Source organism: Pezoporus flaviventris, unplaced genomic scaffold (genome assembly GCF_033815535.1).
Source record: "Pezoporus flaviventris isolate CSIRO_AGI_PZ_B2104156 unplaced genomic scaffold, CSIRO_AGI_Pfla_v1 ptg000002l, whole genome shotgun sequence".
Lineage (NCBI taxonomy): Eukaryota > Metazoa > Chordata > Aves > Psittaciformes > Psittacidae > Pezoporus > Pezoporus flaviventris.
In genome coordinates this window covers 87,283,260-87,303,328 of record NW_026892550.1, presented here as the reverse complement: position 1 = coordinate 87,303,328, position 20,069 = coordinate 87,283,260, and the positions used below count along the sequence as shown (strand labels likewise).

The 20,069-nt window shown below is 48.3% G+C and overlaps 1 long non-coding RNA gene across 1 annotated transcript; it reads right to left on the bottom strand.

Annotated features, from left to right (window-relative positions):
- Window positions 1–37: 37 nt before the first annotated feature.
- Window positions 38–18,028, bottom strand: LOC133264866 (uncharacterized). The gene is made up of 3 exons (XR_009741788.1): window positions 17,784–18,028; window positions 4,863–4,921; window positions 38–172 (listed from the first exon to the last, which is right to left on the bottom strand). It is a non-coding gene; the product is annotated as an uncharacterized LOC133264866 (long non-coding RNA).
- Between the last annotated feature and the right edge of the window lie 2,041 nt (window positions 18,029–20,069).

Genomic DNA, 20,069 nt, shown 5'->3' with positions numbered 1-20,069 from the left:
TTCTGCTCGAGGTGAGTACAGTGTTACTGGACTGGAGAAGGAAGTTTTCACTTGATATTGAAGAAAGTTGCCCAACAATGAGTGTGCGAAGAATGAGGAAGCAGGCTGGTCTCAGCACTCTGTGTGGACCTTCCCTTTACCAGCCTTGATTACTGCAACAAACTTGGGTTTTCTGGAAAAGAAAGAAGTTGCGACCTTAAGCATGCACAGCAAAGCTCACCTTTTAATAAGCACTTTGTCTACTGCCACAGACACCATCCTTTTGCTGTTGTGATTTATTTCAGAACAAGGTCTGAAGTGATTCAGTCTGCTGTGGGCACTCCTTAGGCAGGTGGGAAATACTAGCTTCCTCTACTGAAAACAAAACCAAACTCAAACATTAACCATCTGCCTCTCAGTCTGATCTGCTCTCTGTCAGCTTTTCTCTTTCCAAGCTTGCTTTCCAACTATGCTAAAGTATACTTGAAAGTAATACAACAAAAGTTCAGAAAAGCCAAAGACTGCACACTGTAAGGATTACAAAGCCTTTTATAATAAGTATTCTTCCCAGAAACTTGGAGAACTTCTATGTGACAATCTCTTATTAAATGCAGTTTATAAATCAAAAAATGTAATACCAACCTTGAATGTAAATAACTAAAGGAAGAAAGTGTAAAGCTCAATCCCCCCAAAACTTCAGAAGCAAGCTGACTATTCACAGCAGCACCCTGTCACCTGAAGGGGCCTGCAGGCATAACACTCTCTGTCCTTGGCTCCCAACCAGCAAGACAGGCTAACATGAAATATGGTTAGAGTACCTTGTAATAAGGTTCATATGCTTGGCCCCTGGATGAGCTCTGACTGCCAAAAGCAGGTAAGGCAGCAGTGCCACAGGACTGGGGAGGGCTGAAGAACCAGCTCTAGAGGAGCAAGTAGTTCTAGAGATCCCAAGGCAGGAGGACAAGGGGTGGGGACAGTGATGAAGAAACTGGAAGGGCAGCGAGAAGTAAGCAGGCAGGAGCAATGAGGCTTGTTTCAAGAAAGGAGAGTAGTCAGTGGAACACATCAGGCATTCTCGGGCCTTTCTAATTACCCCGACCCACTGCTTCTCTGTGATCATGTGCCTCCCTGCTTTTTCACTGACGTACAGACACTGTCATGTTCCCCGTTGCCCCATGCTTTAGGCTGCACCCAGCCTACCATCCTCTCAGCAGCCATAGCAAAACAGTTGATCCTTCAAGCCATGCCCAAACAAAATCTTCCCATACTACACTTCAAAACAAGCACAGCTTCCAGCCTCTATACCCAGCAAGCACCATTGGCTGCTCCAGCCCCATGCCCGTGCTCCAGCAAAGACATTATTAGAAATACAGACATGGGGACTGTGGCTGGCAGGGATGAACAGCTTGGGCATTCGGAGGTATGGGCCTGTACGTAAAGAGCATTGAGTCTGTAGACATTGAAGTCAGGGTTAGGGGAAGGGATATCAAGGACTAAAGAGCACCCTCTTCTTTGATCCTCAGGGCAATCCTGAGTGCTGATACTCAGCAATGCAGGAGGCTTTCAGTTTATGTTTAGAGGAGTATTGGCTGGTACTTTATGGTTAAGGCTGGAATGAGGCTTTGGGGTAAAAAGGGTTGAAAGTGTAGGATTATTCTTGAATAATGTGAGGATTGAGAGATGATATGATAAGGTCTGGTACCCAGTCCATGTCATTTTGGGACAGGGCTGCAAAGACACTTGAGCTAACCAAGTGGCTTCCTGTGAGGTCTGGAGGGATAACGGATATACTCAGCCCTAGGTTTGGAGTGAATTATTGCCATGGGTGGTGGCTAGAAAAAATGTCAAGAATAGGGAGCAGAGCTTAGAACTGAGGAACTAGAATGATTGGAAGATGATACAGCCCCAGCAATACAATGCATGCTTGAGCATATGGCTTATAATTAGCTATATTGGTGTTCTCACTGTTGTATGGTCCCGTATAGAGTCAGGAAAGTAGTGGTGTTTGGGTCATGGTGCTAAGTACAGATCACATTAGCTAAGGCCGTTGTTAGGGGTTGAGAGTGTGAATTTTTCTATGGTTAAACTCTATTAGAGATCAAAAAAGCAGAGTGTATGGAGTTCATTTCACCCTACACACCCTACAGAATACACCTATAGACACATCATCTTCTGATCACCCAAAAGACTGCCTTTCCAGTACAACATCCTTCATCCTCAAGTCTGTTATTATCTAGCACTTCCCAGATCTTCAGCAAGCCTATCAAGGTTCATGGTAGGCTGAAGGTTGGTTATCAGCAGGGAAAAAATGTTTATCAGTGGTTCCAGGACACTGGGCTATGAGTCTTAGCAAGCAACCGGTTCTTATCAAGGACATGAATACCAGCACTCTGCTCAGCAGAGAAGGGGATGGGAGAAGAGAGCACTCATCATTGCACGATAGAAGCATCCACAGCCCATGCCTGGCCTTGTGCATCTCCCAGAGCACATGCCATACCTTGTACCAGGCATAAAGGGAGGATAAAGAAGGGGGAGTAGGACAGGGAGGTTGTCAAAGGGAAAAAGGAAAATTTTCTGGAACTTCTGTGTCGCTTCTGGGTACTGGCTGAACTACATACATATACCCACAAATATGCCTACTTGTCTCTTGAGCAGAGAGGGAGAACTCACAGCCATCAGTCAGAGGACAATGGCTCTCACCCAGCAGGGCATGGCTGGTTAAATACTGGAGATGATACTCAGCAGACAAAGGGATGGCCCAGCAGCAATCTGGACTAGGGAGAATCAGGAAGAAAAATCAGATATTAATGAACATCTCCAGAATAACATGAAAATAATCAGATAAATTATTGGGAAAACATAGAGGTAGAGGCAATTTCTCCATGTTCAGCCATTTCTTCAGTGTATTTATATACATTTTGGGAAAGCACTGATTTTAAAAATTAATTATTTATTTTCACATCAAAAGGCTTAAGGCTGCCAAAAAGCAAAGCTCAGGGCTGAGAAAGCAGTCCAGTTTCTCTGCATGAAACAGCCCGAAGTATACCCAGAATTGGCAATATGATCTTCGCATCTGCAGAGAAAATACTGAGTCATGTCCTCAGCCCACACACATCTAACAAAAATAAAGCAGCCCAACGATTCAAGATTCACCCACTCAACTTTTAAAGAAAACACAAGTCATTCAGTCATGCCTCATGCTTCAGAAACCTTTAGAAAACACCCAGCACCAGGAACATTCACCCACGTCATGCCCACGCTCTGTTTCAAACCAGTGACATCATTTGCAACTCATTCACTCGCCGGTATGGAGATGGTGTTTAGCTCAGCATCCTTGGAGGAAGTCACTGAGACTTAAAGTTTTCTGCTGAAAATGTGGTAACTGCAGCTTCAGCCCTTCCGTTTGCAATGCTGAAATGGTGTAACAGTGTACACGGCTTGAACCCCTGGAGGAGGCAGGAAAGTGCCTGTGCTTCATTGCGTAAAAGATTTGGCATATTTAAGCCATAGTTTGTATAAATTGCTACTGTATTCTTCCTTCGAGGGTTAATCCTGTACTGAAACGTTAGCTCTTCCCCATGCCGGGCTCCCCAGTTACTCAGCACACATTAGACTGGGAGCTATTTGCACAAACATCAAGATTTGGGGATTTACCCAGGAAGAAGTAAGTTCCCACATTTCACCCAGCTGCTGGCAACCTCTCTTCCTCCTTCAGTGCTGAAAGCTTCTTAAGAGCTGAACCTGGATGTGTGGCAGCCAGTCCAGCTCATGACGGAGCAGGAGACGTCATTGCACCAAGATGTGGAGTTACACAACCTCTGTGGTGCTGAAAGCAGCGCTGGAAACTTGTCAGGAGCCCAAAGGCCAGAGCTAATTTGTATTTTCTTTTACACAGCATGACTTCAATCAGAGCAAAAAGAGCCCAGTTGTGTTTTATGTACAGAATGTTATAAGTACAGACAAGTTAACAGAGCAACTAGGGGCAGGATGTGCTCTGGAGACAGTGCAGGGAGGAAAATTAGATGGGGAAAGGAACAGCAGGCAAGTCTCCTACACCCAATTTATTAACATTTCCTTGATTCTTCAGGAAGTCTATGTGCTATGAAGTAAGAGGCTAAGAGCAACTTCATCAAAATGCTGTGATTGACCAATTCTCTCTATAAGAAGAAAGAAGATTAAAAAAAAAGAAAGAAAAAGAAAAAACAGACCAGCAAAAAGCTTGCGGACAAGCTTATTTGAAGAAGCTTTTCCCAGAGCTTCTGAATGTGTCACCACATAAAAGAAGGCATTGAGGAAATAACGTCTCTCTTGCAGCCAATACTTGACAGCAGTAGAGTCCAGGTAACCTCTAACGTAAGCTGCTCTGGCTTCAGCTGCAAACAGGTGTGTGCCAGTTCCTCTTTACAGCCAATTTTCTGCCTCACTGAGAGCAGACATTGCAAAGGGCTGGCACAGCCCCCAACCACTGCTGTAACCAACCCAGGTTTCCCTGCAGCAGCCTCTTTCTACACGGAAACAGAGAGCAGGAGTTGGGAGCCAGGTCAGTCACCTCACCCCAGAGAGGCTTGCAGCCATGCCCCATCTCAGGACACCAGGACACAGCATCAGGGTTCATCCTTGTATGCCACTGACATGTGCCAGTGCAGGGCAGCAGGTTAATACACCGGTGACATTTCTTGATTTGTTTGGTTTGTAGTCCCAATAGGTTCACTGGAAACTCCATGGTGGGGTTTGCTACCTGGGGAATGCTATCGCTGAGGAAAATCCTTCATTTCAGCTTTCCTCTCTTTACCCACTGGGAATAAATGCTCCTTTCCCCCTCAGTTTAGCTTTATTCCTTGACAGCTGAGAGAAGAAAGAAAAAATAACATAAAACCTGGGACCTTTGCTCTGGAGCATGATTTAGATGTGTTGTTCAATGTCTAGTTCAGGACAGGATGAGCTGCATGTCAGGGATATAAAAGGAAAGCTGTCAGACAAGCTCATCTGTAGCTTCCTACATTCAGTCTGATAAACCCTACCCTGGAGCTTTATCCCACCAGCTAGCTCCTTTCTATTGTAGCCCCTGACAGCAGCACCCTCTCTGCAATCATCCCTCCTCCACGTGCTCCTTTGCCCCCCTCCCCCATACACATTTGTCCCCCTGACTCAAACAGCTCCCCAAGGAGCTCAGCCACCACTGATGCTTGGGGACAGGGAAAAGGGAGGATAGAGTCGGCTGAATATGCAAACAATCCTATTTGCACCCCAGCATGTACGATCCCGGTCTTTGTCAGCATGATGGAGTATGCTCCATCCTGTTTGTTTTCCTTTCCTGGTATTACCATACACACCCTTTCTATGCGAATATTATCAAGTGCTGTACCTGAATTGGCCTTTTCCAGGCAGAAGCTCACTGCTGCCTGGCTAGTATCAGTCCACCAGCTGTGTATTTTATTTTATTCAAAATTATAGCCCATCATAAAACATAGTGCAAAATCTACAGATGCCATTAGAAAAAAAAAAGCATCAGAAAGCTTTCCCATGTTTGATTTCTGATGCCACTAAGGCATTGAATGGAAGTCTTTTCACTTGCATGAACAGCCCTGCTTGGACGCAGCCCATTGCGACTGGAACGCAATTGCTCTTCAAGGCAGTGTTTGGGAAGCTGCCTGCCTGTCTTCACCCCTGTGCAGCTTCATGCCACAGGGACATGTACAGAGCACGGATATCAGCCGGTCCCACCTCGCATCGCCCTGGATAGACAAATAGGAAGGACGTCGGGGCAAAGGTGCAAACTGCTTTTGTGGCTCGGGGAGGCGGTGGCAGCCGCCGGCGCAGCCACCGGCAAGGCCCCAGGCCTGGCAGACAATAGCTCTCTCCCTGCTCTCCCTCCCGTCCGCATCCAGCGTCCCCAAGACGGAGGATTCTCATGAATCAAGTCAAACACCCAGCGACAGGCTGGAGAAATCTATTAATATGCACCCGCCGCAGCACGTCGCCAGCCCCCTGCCTCGAGCGCCGCTCACCTGCCTGTCTCACCCCTGGCAGGCAGTGCGGGAACAAAGGAGCAGAGGAGGATGGACGGCAGGGACTGCCCCCGAAACGGAGGGAGGCAGCGGCTGGAGACAAAGCTCATTCGCTGGCCGCCATGGGTGTGAGGAATGCTCCCACTCGCCCTATTGTCTGGGGTCCTTTGTGCTCCACCGCCCCCCCGGATCCCCAACCGCACAGGCAGAAATATTGGGAGCAGGACAGAAACGGCTTTGTTGAAGGAAGCCTTTGCCTGCAGAAAGCCTCCTACCCTCACCCTGCCGTACGTGCCCGTCTGGCACACAGGCCCACGCTCCTGCCCCACAGGGCAGGTAGGGAGCAGGGGGCTTTCAGAGCAATGCAAATAGATGGACCCAGGGGGGCTATTTTTCTGCACACCTCCTACTCCCTCCAGGGATTTGGCCCTGCAACACCTTTGGGAGGCGGTAATGGTCTGGGAAGAGCTCTGGAGGGGAGCAGGAGGGCTGTCCCCTCCCCACACTGCTTATGCAGGGTCAGCAAGCCCTGCTAGGCTGCATTAGGGAGCAGACCTGGCAGCATGGGCTTCGGTGTACGCTGAGCACCCACCATGCCCCCACATCCCTCCCAGCCCCAGGAGAAGCACAGACGCCTCTACCAAACCTCTGCTGCTTTGTCAAGTGGCGGCCGTGGCCCCCCTTGTGTGAGCCACATCTGCAGCTGCAGCATTATAACCCCCCAAGTCCTGCAGAGCTGGACAAGACAGGACCCAGATTGCCTTGTCTCAGGGCAGGGCCATAATTGCCAAGCCCTCCCAAGGGGTCAGTCCCCACCTGCAGCACACTGCTCAGCTCTCCTCCCACTGTCACCACTGTCATGGCACACTGGCATTGCAGGGACCAGAATGCAGAGAAGGGGAAAGCCAGGTCCTGCCACTGCAGGAGGCAGGGTGACCCCACAGTGCTTGTGATACTACTCAAGGGACTACAGGGAACTCAAGGGACTGGTGTCACTCCCCACAGCGGACGCAGCATATGGGCCAGCTCTGCCCAAGCAACCCACAGAGGGGTATCACTCATCTGGACAGCACATGGGCTCATGCAGTCTCTGCCCTGGCCACCCTCAGCTGTCTGCTGCCTGGCACCTCCCCACTGGCACTGCTCCCACAAGCAGTCTTAGTCACATACAGAAACAACTGCAGCATGGGTCATATTCGGACAATAAAGCCAACAGGACTTAAGCAAAGACATATAAGGTCCAAACTCAAGGGAAAAGCTTGCTCTTGAGGGGTGGCATCTAGAACTACAAAGGCACACCAGCATGTGCCTGCTCCACTGGCAGGTGCATAGAACAACAGGGTTTGGGAATGAGCACCACGAGACTTACTGTACAGAGGCTGCTGATGGAGCCTGAAGGGGGTCTGTTATAAAGGACAGGGACAGTAAGGAGGCAGCTGTATACATAAAACTAAAGAGCCTATTTCTCTGTTTTGTGCTGGGAAAAGCATTTCTGACTTTTGGATAGAGGCATGCTCTATCCAAACTTCAGTTTCTCTTCTTATTTCTTATTATATTGGGTGTATTTAAAATAAATTCTATGTAGTTGCTGAAAAAAAAACCCTTACGGCTATCAACAAGGAGGTCTCCAAACAAGCTTTGTTGAGAAATAAACTTTTGCTGAAGAAAAACTGTAAAATTCCTACTTAAAAAAGGGGGGGAGAAGTAGAAGCCACGTTACCTAAACAGCATAATTTTCTTTGAGTTTTGCACTTCACAGTGAAGCTTCAGCTCTCATAAATTACACTCATGCTTTATAAGTAGGAATCATACTGAGCTCGGCGGATAGGAGATTCCCAGTGACACCTCAATTGCAGAAGCAAGGGAGTGTTCCCAAAGCTGCCAGCTAAGAGGAGATTTTGTGAGGGTAGATAAAGCAAAAAGCCTTCATCTTGAACTAAAAAGTCAGAGAAAAGGGAAGGACTGGGGCTGGGCGTCAGGTTGGTGGCAGGGCTCCTGGCCTCTCTCCTCCATGCCCCTTCCCTGACAACTCCCAGGCAAATGGGGACATGGCAGCTCTCCTCCTCCTGCACTGAGCCAGTGTTCCTGCACAGCCAGATTTCAGCAGCTGGAAGGCAAGCTGCATCAGCCCAGAGCTGAGCTAATGTGACTACATTAGTTCATTTATGTTAGCCCTTTTGGCATCCAAGCTGGAGAGGCTGCCTGAGTTAATGAAGCTGATGAGAAGGGGATAGGGTGCAACAAGGTGCCTCTTACTGCAAAGCAGAGAACTTCCCCCAGGCTGCCTTCAGCTCCAGCGGAGCGCTGGGGTCAGTTTGTAACTTATTAACACCAACACTCCCACGATCAAAGTTCAGCACTTTTAGTTGCTCTTCTGGAACAGCGGGCTTGAAAAGCACGTATTGCAGGTTTCCTAGGAATAAAAGAGACATCTAGAGAAAGCACCCCCTACCCCATCTGCCCACAAACCTCCACTGCACCGCTGCACATTTGAGTTGTGAGGTGGCGTTCACTCACCAGCCGGTACCTGAGGAGCCAACTCTGCTCAGCCACTGCACTCATCTCCATCAGGCCATGGCTCCCTCATCCTCTCACAACAAAACAGCTTTGCACCCCAGTGAGGCCTGAAAGGGTCCCTGGGTTTAGGAGGAAATTCTCCACTAAGTAGACGGATTTATTCACTTTCTGGTGAGATGAATGGGTCTGTCAGCACACGTAATATATGTTTTAAGTGTCTCCCCTGCAGCTGGAACTTAATCCTAATCTAAATTATGCCTCCAGTGCCCTAATTTAAAGAAGTGTTCAATAGACTATGTTCACCACTGGACAAGTGGGACTGAGTAATGGAGTCAGCATCGCCCCTCTGCATCAGATTGAAGCAGCGGGGCTGTTTCTCCCGGGAGCAGGAGCTGTGTGCAAGGGGACCGCTCCAGTTCCTCCAGCCGCTCTTTGTCAGGCCACTAAGTTCACACAAGCCAGGTCACCTCCAAAAGAAACCTAGAGATCCCAGGGATGACTCTGTCCACTGACTGCTGTCCTTAGCTCTGCTCCCCAGGAGCCGTTCCTTCAGAGGCAGAGGAAGAGAGAGAGGCCCTGGCAGACCTGGAGCATGGTTACCCCACTGGTGGGCAGAAAACCTGTCCCACTGGAAGCAGCAAGGGTGCACACAGAAAAGCTGCAAGAAAGGCACAGAGGAATGGAGGTTCTTAAGAACTAAAGCAGAGAGGAACGCGAGAGCCATTACTGATCAAACCTGACAGTGCAGCTCTGATGGATGAAGCTGTGAATGCAGTCTTTCAAAGGTATCACTGGGTAGGACAACAGCAGAAAGAAAAACAAAGCAAAGGGGTCCCTGAGCAGGTGGCATGCTTTGAATCCTGGCTGGCCTGGGATCAGTACTACAATCAGTGCCAAATGCAGGCCATACGCCTGCTGCAGTGATCAAGTTACCCAGTGAGAAGGGGTTACACAGCAATTATAACTGCCTCTCTACCAGCAGACCATCCAAGCATCCCCTGCTGCACACAGCTTCCCTGCAGGCTCTCAAGCAAAAGAGCCAAACAAGTTTCATTCACTTTGTCACTACTGCCCAAACCAGCATAGGTAACAGCATTGGACCTGATACCTAGGAGACAAGCCTCACTGGCTTAAAGGACAATGCACAAGTGTGCCTGCTGGCCTGGGGATGTCCAGAGAACATACAGTTCTGCTATTTAAAGTGTTTTTATTTACATACTTTATAATGAACAGTATCTGTGTGTTATTCTTTGTAAGTATCTGCACTCCCTGAAGGTCAGGAGAGTAAAGTTACTTCCAAATAAAGTTACTGGAAGAGCTCCTCATTTTTTAGCATTTTATTGGAGTGATCAGTGATTTATCAACCAATTCTGGTACCAGTTGCAACTACAGCTTACTCTGACCCACACAGGGCCACTATTTTTGCCCTATTAGAAGCTAGACATTCATTTCTATTCAAATGGTACCAGTGTCTATTGCCAGACCTGCAAGGACACATCACCTGCAGCCTTTTAATCAAAGGTCTGGTCTGTGGGGAGTGAAGTTCAGAGATTTCTTTCTGTTCTTTCTGTAAAAGGCACTACTGAAAATTCACCACACATTGGTGGGAGAAAGCATCCCTTCTCCCTCATGTTTGCAGAAGCAAATAAAATTGTAGAAAGGAAAAAAGTTCCACCCTTGCAGCCACTATCAGAAGAATGATGCATTTTGGCCATCACAATCGTTTGTTTTCCCTGCAAAGACACTCTAACAAGGTCTTTGCTTCTCAGTGACTGAGGAGGAGGGAAAGAGAAACCTTGACCGCAAAGAGGAACCCAGTCTCTGGGAAACAGGCAGAGAGGATGCTGTTAAACATTTCAGGAAACATTAAGGGAAAGATGGGGGCAGCTAGAAGCTTTGAAAGTTTTGATTTCTCCAAGATAATGAACTGCCTGTTCTAACTAGAGGAGAAATAGTCCACAAGCCCTCTCTCCCAAAGAGGTTTCTACTTTAAAGCCTACTTTAAAGGGCTGTAGAGGAGGGAATGCTCTTGGCTGGATTAATTTACAAGGTAAAAGTTATTTTTTTCCCCAGGAAGAATTAAAATTGACTGAGGAAAAGCATTTGAAACTTTTCTCCTTGCATGAGGAGGGCAGGAGCATCTCCTGCCCAGAAGCACAGGAGCTGCCGTGTCCAGGACCACCCCAGCAACTGGGGAATTGCCCAAGTGGTGTCTTTGTGGGAGAAGTTAAATACTTCAGATTCTCTCTTCAATCAGGCTACTTAAGCTTTGGATCTCTTTTTGTTAAAGCCTTCTTATTTTAATTAAGAAAGTCCTTGTTGAAATGCAGTACCCTGCCCCTTCAGTTGCCATTAATGTGTGTCTGCTGAGATCGCCAGCAAACCTTCAAGATGGAACAAGGCTGAACTCAGTAGTTCTCAAGGAGCAATGACACCCCTTTAAATGTAGCATGGGAAAAAGATCATACTTTCAGCAAACTGAGGATCCAAAACAACCCTGAGAAATTCAAGTTTGGGGCCAACAACAAGCTCATGACACACAGGGATGGAAGTATAAAGCTCTGCCCTGGGGAGAAATAGTACCAGGCATCAGTACAGGCTGGGAACAGACTGTCTGAGTAGTCGCCTGGCTGAAAAGGGCCTGGGAGTTACAGGCATGCCAAGCTGTGTATGAGTTAGTGGCACGCTCTCATTGCAAACACCATGAACTGCATAGTGGGCAACGTCAGGGGCACTGTGACCAGCAGGCCAAGGGCAGGAGGTAATTCAACACTGCTAAGGCTGCACCTAGAACAGAGCTGGAATGGTGGACTTCATGAATATTATGAGTCCCAGAGCAAAGTTAGGGTTTCCTGCAAAATCTGGTCATTTCAATTTTTGTGGGAGAGAAAAAAAAAAATAAAGAAAAAAACCACAGAAATGACAATTTCCCTCCAGTTCCCGTGTCTTTATAAATGACCCTACATCACCACATTTAGGATGTGCATCTGAGAAAGTAAGGTGCTTTTTGAAAGAGAAGTTTCTTGTAGGAAGGAGACTTGAAAAAGGGAACCAAGCTCTGTGCTGTTCAGAGCACAAGGCAGAGCTGCTGTCAGCCTCACTGCCAGCAAGCGTAAGGAAAGCGAAATAAAATCAAGTTGCTGACAACCTTCCTGCCCTTCTGCAACCCTAGGGTGTCACATCAAGATTCATTTGAGGTGGCAGTGGACTAACATATGGTTTTGACAGGGTAAGGTGGAGAAGATCAGATAGGAGAATATATGGCTGCACGGAACCAGCTATGAAATCCTTGATCTTTTTTTGAGAAATGGATTGCTTTTAGCTGCCAGGTGCCAGTCAGCAGTGCAAGCCCAGGAGGTAAATAGGCCCAGGCAGTGTTTGCAGCAGGAAGCTTAACCAGAAGGGAATTTTATCCTCCTAGAGCAGGCACCTGCCTGGGGCAGCCAGGAGACCTCTGTAGCAATCAAACACCAACACCACTTAAAGTCTAACCTGGTCACGTACCTACTCCTTCATTGCTCTTACAGGTGCTGTGATAGCTGGGGGCTGGTTTTCACGGATGGAAACAGAGACACCCATCCGCATTGACCAAAAAAGCAGTGTTCAGCAACAGTTCTTTAAGGCAGCTGCTGCACAAGTAGCACCAACAAGTGTTTGCCTGGCCAGACTGACAATATTTTTATTAATACAGTTAAAGTGGGCAAGAACCCCTGCTTAGTCCAAGAGGAACAGCCTTCAAATCAACAATTTAGGCACTTCCACACAGCCTATAAATCTCAGTCTGTGACTGCTGCTCGTGGATTTTTATCCTTCCCTCTCTCCTTGCCTCCCATCCCTCCCTGAATGCACTGTCCTTTCAGCAGAGAACAAGGGTTTTTTTCAGGAGAAGATCAGCACTTCTCCACAAGACCTCCCAGGCACCGGAGGGGATGGGCAGCAAAATAGCCAAGCCTAATCCCCACATGCTAGGCATTGAGGGTTTTTTATCCCATTCCCTTCCTTTTACAGCTTAAGTGGGACAGACTCAGGCCAGATCTCAGCCTCCATCTGCAGCCTGGGATTATGATCTGAAGCATAATATTTCTTTATGAGCAAATTATCACCGAGACTTCAATGAGTTGTTGGCCTTTTAAAAAACTAAGTGGTTAGTATTTTTATTTCTTTCTGCTTTGCAGTTTATGGCTCCCATAAATCAGACGACAGGCTGTGGCACAGGGGGCTGATCTGATCTGTGAGAATGAGGAAAGAGGCAAGAGAAGGGAGCACCGAGTCGTTAAGCAGGGGAACTCTGCTCCCTGCTGTAAGCATCCCCAAGGGGGAGACAGGATGCTGCCCACCCCAGGCAATGCTAAGGCTATGCCAACACTTTTCTCTCTGACTCTGAGTTAAAAACTTACCTTTTTTATGCCACACCATCTACTTGCATAATGTGAAAAACCACTTCTCACAGGAGCGAGAGCAGTAATAAATCCATTAACATTCGCGAACTGCTCCATCGGTACAGAAATCAATTACAGGGGGGATAGACACAAGCAAAGTACTGACCCACTACACCGGTAAACCAAACCACACATTTAAAACAATCAAATCTGACTGAACACATTACTGGTCTAGAAGTCTTGCCTTGTAGTAAATGAAGGATACTGCCATGGTTAGACCATGTGATTAAATATCCTTGAACACTTAGTCTTTGATTTCCAAAACTTGAGAATTCAAAACAAAGTTTCTGACTCTGAATCATTCAGAGGTGCACCGAAGGACATGCTATGAAGCATCCCAACAGGCAACTTGTTAGGGAAACCTCCACATCTCCATGCTTCCAAATACTACTAAAAAAAAAACCTATCCTGTAGTCAGCCTGCTCCCTGTCAGAGGAATGGGATTCATCTTGCCTGCCCCTTGCCACTTATCTTGTGCATTTGGACTCTACTTCAGGAGAGATGCTTTCCTACGTGCACATATGTGCATGCTTAACACCTTGCCAAGCAGGCCACCATCTTCACAAAGCTCTTAAAGCTCAAAAGACATATAGTATATAATATTGCAAGGACTTGGGTTGGGGCTTACAGGGTTTTTCACTGATGGTGGTTTTATTCCTAGCTGCTCAGTGATAAGAACTGGTCTTTCTCCCTATGTATTCAAGGCTGATTTGCTAGGAGAGACACTGGCACAAGTGCTTTGTCCTCCACTGCTAGGATGACAGGAGCACAGGCAACTTACTGCTGCTTCAATGGAAGGTCTGTGCAGAACAGGGTGAGAGGATTTCTTCAAGGACAAGACCTGACGTGCCTTCCACTGGTTGATTTAAGTCCAGGAGGTGACATAACTCCATGTGGCAACCCTCCCTTGAATATCCCCATAATCCCAATCCTTCATTTGGCATTTCCAAAGCACTTGAAACAACCACCAGGGATTTGATGCCCTGGAGACACCTATCGAGGCAAAAAGGGATGCCAACCATTGCCTTACTTCTGAGCAGCTGCCTAAAGCCCAGCCTCCACCACTGGTCCTGCACTCAACCAGGAAGATTTTACCTGTGACAAAGGGCTTATTAAAAGGCAGGTGTTGTTGCCATCCTCAGCAGTCACCCACCTTCTCAGTGGGTACTGACAGCTCTGGGCTGTGCGCCCAGACTGATGTGGAAGCTGTAAGAGTGCTACTGGTCAGGTAGCCTATGCCAGCAAGTGCAAAGGCATGGAGGGGACTCCATTTTATACACGTTTTACCAACATTTAAATAAACGAGAGTCCCAGCGCATCCTGTAATCTGCACACAGGAATGTTTGAAAGGTAAAAGAAGTAAATAGAGCATGGATAAATTCACCTAATAACGGAGCTGGCCAGAGTCTGGTGGTGGCCTTGGCCAGAGTCTGAGGCTTGTGCCCCAGCCTGCTATTGAACACCTGATCCTGCTGTCCAGTTTAATCCCACTGTGCAGTGGGAAAAACAGTCTGGCTTCCACTTGATGCTGAGGAAATGGAGGGGAATGCCATCCAAAGTGGAAGCCCCATGGCCTCAGAAAGTGCCAGGGAACCTCCAATCCACATGAAGAGCATGATGGACTTGGGGAGGGTGGGGACAGCAATGATTTCAGTTGCTTCCAACAGGTCTCACAGTTACCTGCAGAGCAACTAAGAAAGGGAAGAAGGGGAGGCAGGCTCAGAGGGGATCACAAAGAGCGCAGCTCCTTCCTTAGGCTCTAGGTCAACATCCTCGGGAAGGACATTGTCTCCTTTTCTGTTGTTTGGCAGTGCTTGAAAGCAGGACACGCAGATGCCTTTGGGAAGCCCAATGCCTAGACCCCTCCACAAGCAGCAATGGGGCCCCTGGGCCAGGTCCCTGCCTTGAACTCCCACCCTGGTGATAACGAGTGGGGGAACCCGCCGACAGGTTGCCCCACATAAAACGATATAAACAAGCAGCTAACCACACTGGGGTAGCGGAAGTCTGACTGTTGACATTAAACTGCACAAGTTGTTCCAATAAAACTGAGATTAGATAATAAGCAGCAAGCAGTAACAGCAGGAGGACATCCATCCATCTATCCCTTTATCTATCGATCCATCCATCCATCCATTTGTCCATTCATCCATCCTTCCTTCCATCCAGCCATCCAGCCATCCATAGTCATTGGTACAGGACTCGGCACAACAACTGGAGCGGCTCACCCCCATGGCTGGGGCTGTCAGTGGAAGTAACAGGATTAGCAGAGAAAAGAGTAAGCTTCCAGGCTGGCAAGGACCAGACAAAGTGTGTAAGAAGTTCAGGCCATGCTTTTAAGTGAGTTTTGTGCATGAGAGAATCTCTTCAACAATAATAATAACCCATTATTTAAAACCAAAAAATGGGAAAAAAAAGAGCGGTAAGAACCCACTGTCTCCCCCAGGAAAATGCGTGCTGCAGAGGGCAATTCCCAAACACAGACACCAGTCTTATCCTCCCAAAACCTGGTTGTAAAGCTAACAACTGTTGCACTATTAAAGTGTCACATAACCCAGGCAAAAGTGCCAGAGAGACTCCTGGAGCCTCAATACACTCTGGGATCACTTGGACACATCAGGTGTTGCTCTGAACATATCAAGGAGTGTTAAGGCCAGAGGTAAATGTTGTCAGGAGTTTTCTGCCCCCCTCCAGGAACTACACCTGACCTGCTTGGGCAGGAGGACAGGCAGGAAACAATGACACCATTTCAGAAAGCCACCTACTCTCTCCTGCAGAAGGCTTCAGGGAAATGCAAAATTCACTGCATGTCTCCTGAGGTCATGCAACTGCTTTCAGTGCTGAAAATGTGCTTCTTGTTTCCAGTGCAAAGTTTTCCCTGTTTTGCTCTCCAGTCATTAGGCTGGGCTGTGGCTGCTCCTTGTAGCAGGAGAGCTGCTTGCCGCTGGACATCTTGGAACCCTCAGCACCCGAAACCACCTCTCCCTGCCATTGAGTGGAGGGGCACATTAGGATGGGGTGGGGAGAAAGTGAACTAAAGCCAATTAAAAGCACAAGGAAAATGCAGGGAGGCAGGATGTCATTACCAGAGCTGGAATTTGGCCTGGGTGCCATGGAGATGAAACACAGCAGATGGTTAAGGTGTACACGGGAAGCACGCGTGCAGCACCTGACTATAGACTTAAGGCCAATTAATACAACAAAAGAGAAAACTTGACTAGGAAGCTGGAGACCTACAAAATGAATAAGTGAACCATGAAAAGGGGAGGCTCTCTCGTCAAAAAAGGACCAAAACAACAAAACCCAGGCAGCAGAGTGTACAATACCTACAGAGCCGTGAATAAACTGAAGTTGGAACAGATGGAGACAGAAACAAACCGCCATGTGTATTAGTTGGCTAACAAGTAAAAGAGCTGGCGTGGGGAAAGAGCTTCCCCGCAATTCAGGGTGAGAACAATAGGCTCGGGTACTGCAGCACCCCCTTCATGGGGTGCTTGATGTCCTTCTTACAGCTTAATTTAAGGCTCACAAGCTGCAGCACTCTCATACACCAGATCCTAACAAATGACTGGGAAAGCATATTCTTCTAAATAATAAACCATGTGTCTCTAATTAAAAGAGCCCAGGCACCACACAGCAGAGACGGGAGTCTTCCCCAGTAGCCCATTGTGTGGGGAAAGCCCCCAACTATATGGCCCTACCTTGGACCTGATCCAGAACAGGATCGGGGACAGCAAACAAGGGCTTTCCAATGGATGGCAACTGCCCTGAAGTGGCAACAGACACAAGCTTCTGGGTGAACACTTGGTAGACCCCAGCACTACCTTGGGGATACATAAGTGAGTGACCTTTATCTTTGCAGGTGAGAGCACTTCCATTGAATGTTATCTAATTGCCTGTGAACTGAAGCCCTGGCCATGCCAGAGATGAGAAAACAAGCAAGGAGATGCGCCAACGCTCTATGGGAATGGGAGCAGGGAAAGGTTAGTGTGGTGCAAATCATACTCATGAAGAAGAATCACAGGCTGGTTTTGGTTGGAAGGGACCTTAAATTCATCCAGTTCCAGCCCCCTGCCATGCGCAGGGACACCTTCCACTAGACCAGGTTGCTCAAAGCCTGTCCAACCTGAGGACAAGAGTTGGCACCTGGTGCTGGCTTCCCAAGAGCCACCCAAAGGATGTCAAGGGGCAAGGCTGAGCCCAGGTATCAGCAGCCCCCTCCTCAGTCTGGGCTGGCAGGAGGTCGGCTTTCCCTCCAGGTCTACAAACACAGGGCTGTCCTGCCACTGTATCTGCAATGTAAATCCCAAAGATAAACAAGTCCAGCTCTGCAGACAACATTTATCACCCGCTTTAAAGGCAGGCGGCTTGGGGCTAAGCCCCCTGAGAGGCACCTCCCACCCTCAGTAAGCTCAGCCCGGAAGCAACAAGCTTTTCATGGCATTAAGTCCTGCCTTGAAGCTGACCAGCCCAGACTTTACTGACTTCAAAGCAAGAGGGCTTTTGCAGGGCCATGTGCTCCCTGAAAACCCTGTCCCCAAAACCTCTTCCTTTTGTCCATGCTCTGGACAGCCCCCAGAGCATCGCTGGTTTGTAAATCAGCAGTCGTGCTCTGCTCCTTGTAGCGCTAAGCAGACATCACCACGTTCCCCCCATAAACCAACAGTGGCTGACAAGCAGCACCTGTAGTGAGCCCAAGCACAGGCACAAGCTATAAAAATCTACCCCACCCCAATCCCCATCAACTCTACCCCCACCTGATTCCCTCTGTGGCTTTAAGCAAATCACATAACTTTTCCTCTTTAGTTGCTGCACCTGGGCTAGAGTAATATTTACCTACCCCAGAAGGGTGTTGAGAGGATTAGTTAATGCTTGCCCAGCATTTTAAAAGGATAAAATATTCTGCATTAATTCCTAGCTGCTGAAAAGACTGACATGTACCACTCTCAGTAGCTCCAATGGAAGAGTTTTGCTCCAGTTGGGCTTTGCTGCTTCACAAAACTAGAAGCAAGATGATGTGATATTAACATTTCAAAAAGTGCCTGCAGCATGTGCTGTAAAACCCCTTCTCTTTTGACTCCTGCCTGTGCACCTGCCCCTGTTAAACATTAAAGCAGTCCAAACTCAACTCAGGTCTCTGGGGCAGTGCCAGCAGCATGGGCAACCCCCTTAGAAGGGGTCCCTGTGCAGGCCCCCATAGTGGCGAGCTGGCCCCACCTTTTCGATGTCCTCTCATGGATTGAAAGCAGCCATTGCACCATGATTGCCCTTCTGCTCAGATTTATGATACAATCACAAAATGGTATGGGTTGGAAGGGATCTTAAAGCTCAGCCAGTTCCAACACCCTGCCATGGGCAGGGACACCTTCCGCTAGACTGTGTTGCTCAAAGCCCCATCCAACCCGACCTTGAACACTGCCAGGGATGGGGCAACCACAGCTTCTCTGGACATGACTTCTCTTGTCAGCATCACCTCTTATTTGTAAGGCAGGAGCCAACACGGGTTTTCTTCCCACAGCAGCAGAAAGCAGGTGGGCACCCGCTGGGCTTTGCCGTGCCACTGCCTGGGGGGCTCCCCTCTCATGGACAGCAAGTGGAAATGCCAGCCACCCTTGTGGGCCCCCAGGACAGAGCAAGCAGAAGAGAGAACCTGGCTTTAACCCATGGTGTCTGCGGCTCACTAGGGTAAGGAAGCTGCATGGGGCAGGGCTCCAGGCATGGCACCCAGGAAGCTCCCACCTCCAGCAACCCCTGCTGCTGTTGTGGATGCATGTATGTACGCACATTCCCAAAAGCATATACGTATGTACGCACATTCCCAAAAGCAGCGTGGCAGGGCTGAGCCCCACAGCAATGAGGAGGAGGACAGGGGGCTCACAGAGCCTGCCAGAAAGGGATTGGGTTTTAACTGCTGGTTTACTGCTGCCAGCTGAAGTATATGGCTGTACAATAAGGCAAAGGCTGGAGGAAGGTGTTTGAAAACCAGGCTAAACCACCCCAGACTCATGAAAGAAACACAGCACCAGAGCAGCCCCCCACCGGCCCCACAGTTTTGGGGAGGGGAAGCTGGTTTGAAGTCAGAGAACAATGGGGCTACTTTTTGCTTCTTTCTTCTGGCAAAGGACAGAAGACCCTGCGGAGGTGTCCACGCCAGGGAAGCCACTGAATGAGAACCCCCCCTCAGGCCAATAAAGCATCCCTTTGTGCTTCAAACACCATGTCTGTCTGATGGGCTTCCCGACCTCCATCCTCCTGCCTGCTGGAGAATCTCAGCCCTCAGCAGCAGGTCACCATGCAAATCCCTGCATAGACCAGAGGCTATGGCATGGCCATGTTGGTACGGAGAGCTCCCTGCCATCACTGGACTATGTGCTCCCTGCTTGTGGTGGGGCAGCTTGGAGTGCTCAGTTTTCCATTCTGGAGGAGCTTTTGTACCCCCATCACTTCCTGCTTCTCCAGTCTCGCCAAGCTTCCAGGGCAGCAAGCAGAAGCCAAGGCGCTGCAGGCGGCTGCTGAGCAAAATCAGAAGCCCAGACTGAAACATGACTAATTTCTAACACATCACAGCCTGCAAGTCATTTTGTTTGTGAGCCTAAATCGCTCTCTGCTGCTTTAATACCAGCTTGTGCTGAGGGTGAGTAAGCAGAGAGTGGCAGACATGGCTTTTGTTATTCCCAGAGCTTTGAAGTTGTACCATTTCTCTGTGGTTAGCTGACTGCAGCACCCGGTTGCAGTGCCACATTTCGAAGAACTCAGCAATGATGCATAGGCAGCCAGACCAAGCCGAGCCGAAGCTCAGCATATCCCATTGATGGCATTTCGTGGTGACTCATTATTAGTTGCCCACCCTCTGTTATTTGTTGGTTTTATCCCATCATTTTATTTCAACATTCCTGACAATTTCCAAGGCGGCCCTTTCACAGACAAAGGTCAATGAAAACAGCTTCAAGCTGTCATTGAAGCCCCTTCTTGTTAAATGAGCAGTGCATGAGTTAAAGGGGATTTTGTGATGAATCTCCTTGAAGACTCAACACTACCACTTGAAAAAGGAGAATATGGAAAAACTGTTTGAGCTACAACAATATGAGCATTCCATGTATTTATACATGTGTATACACTCATACAT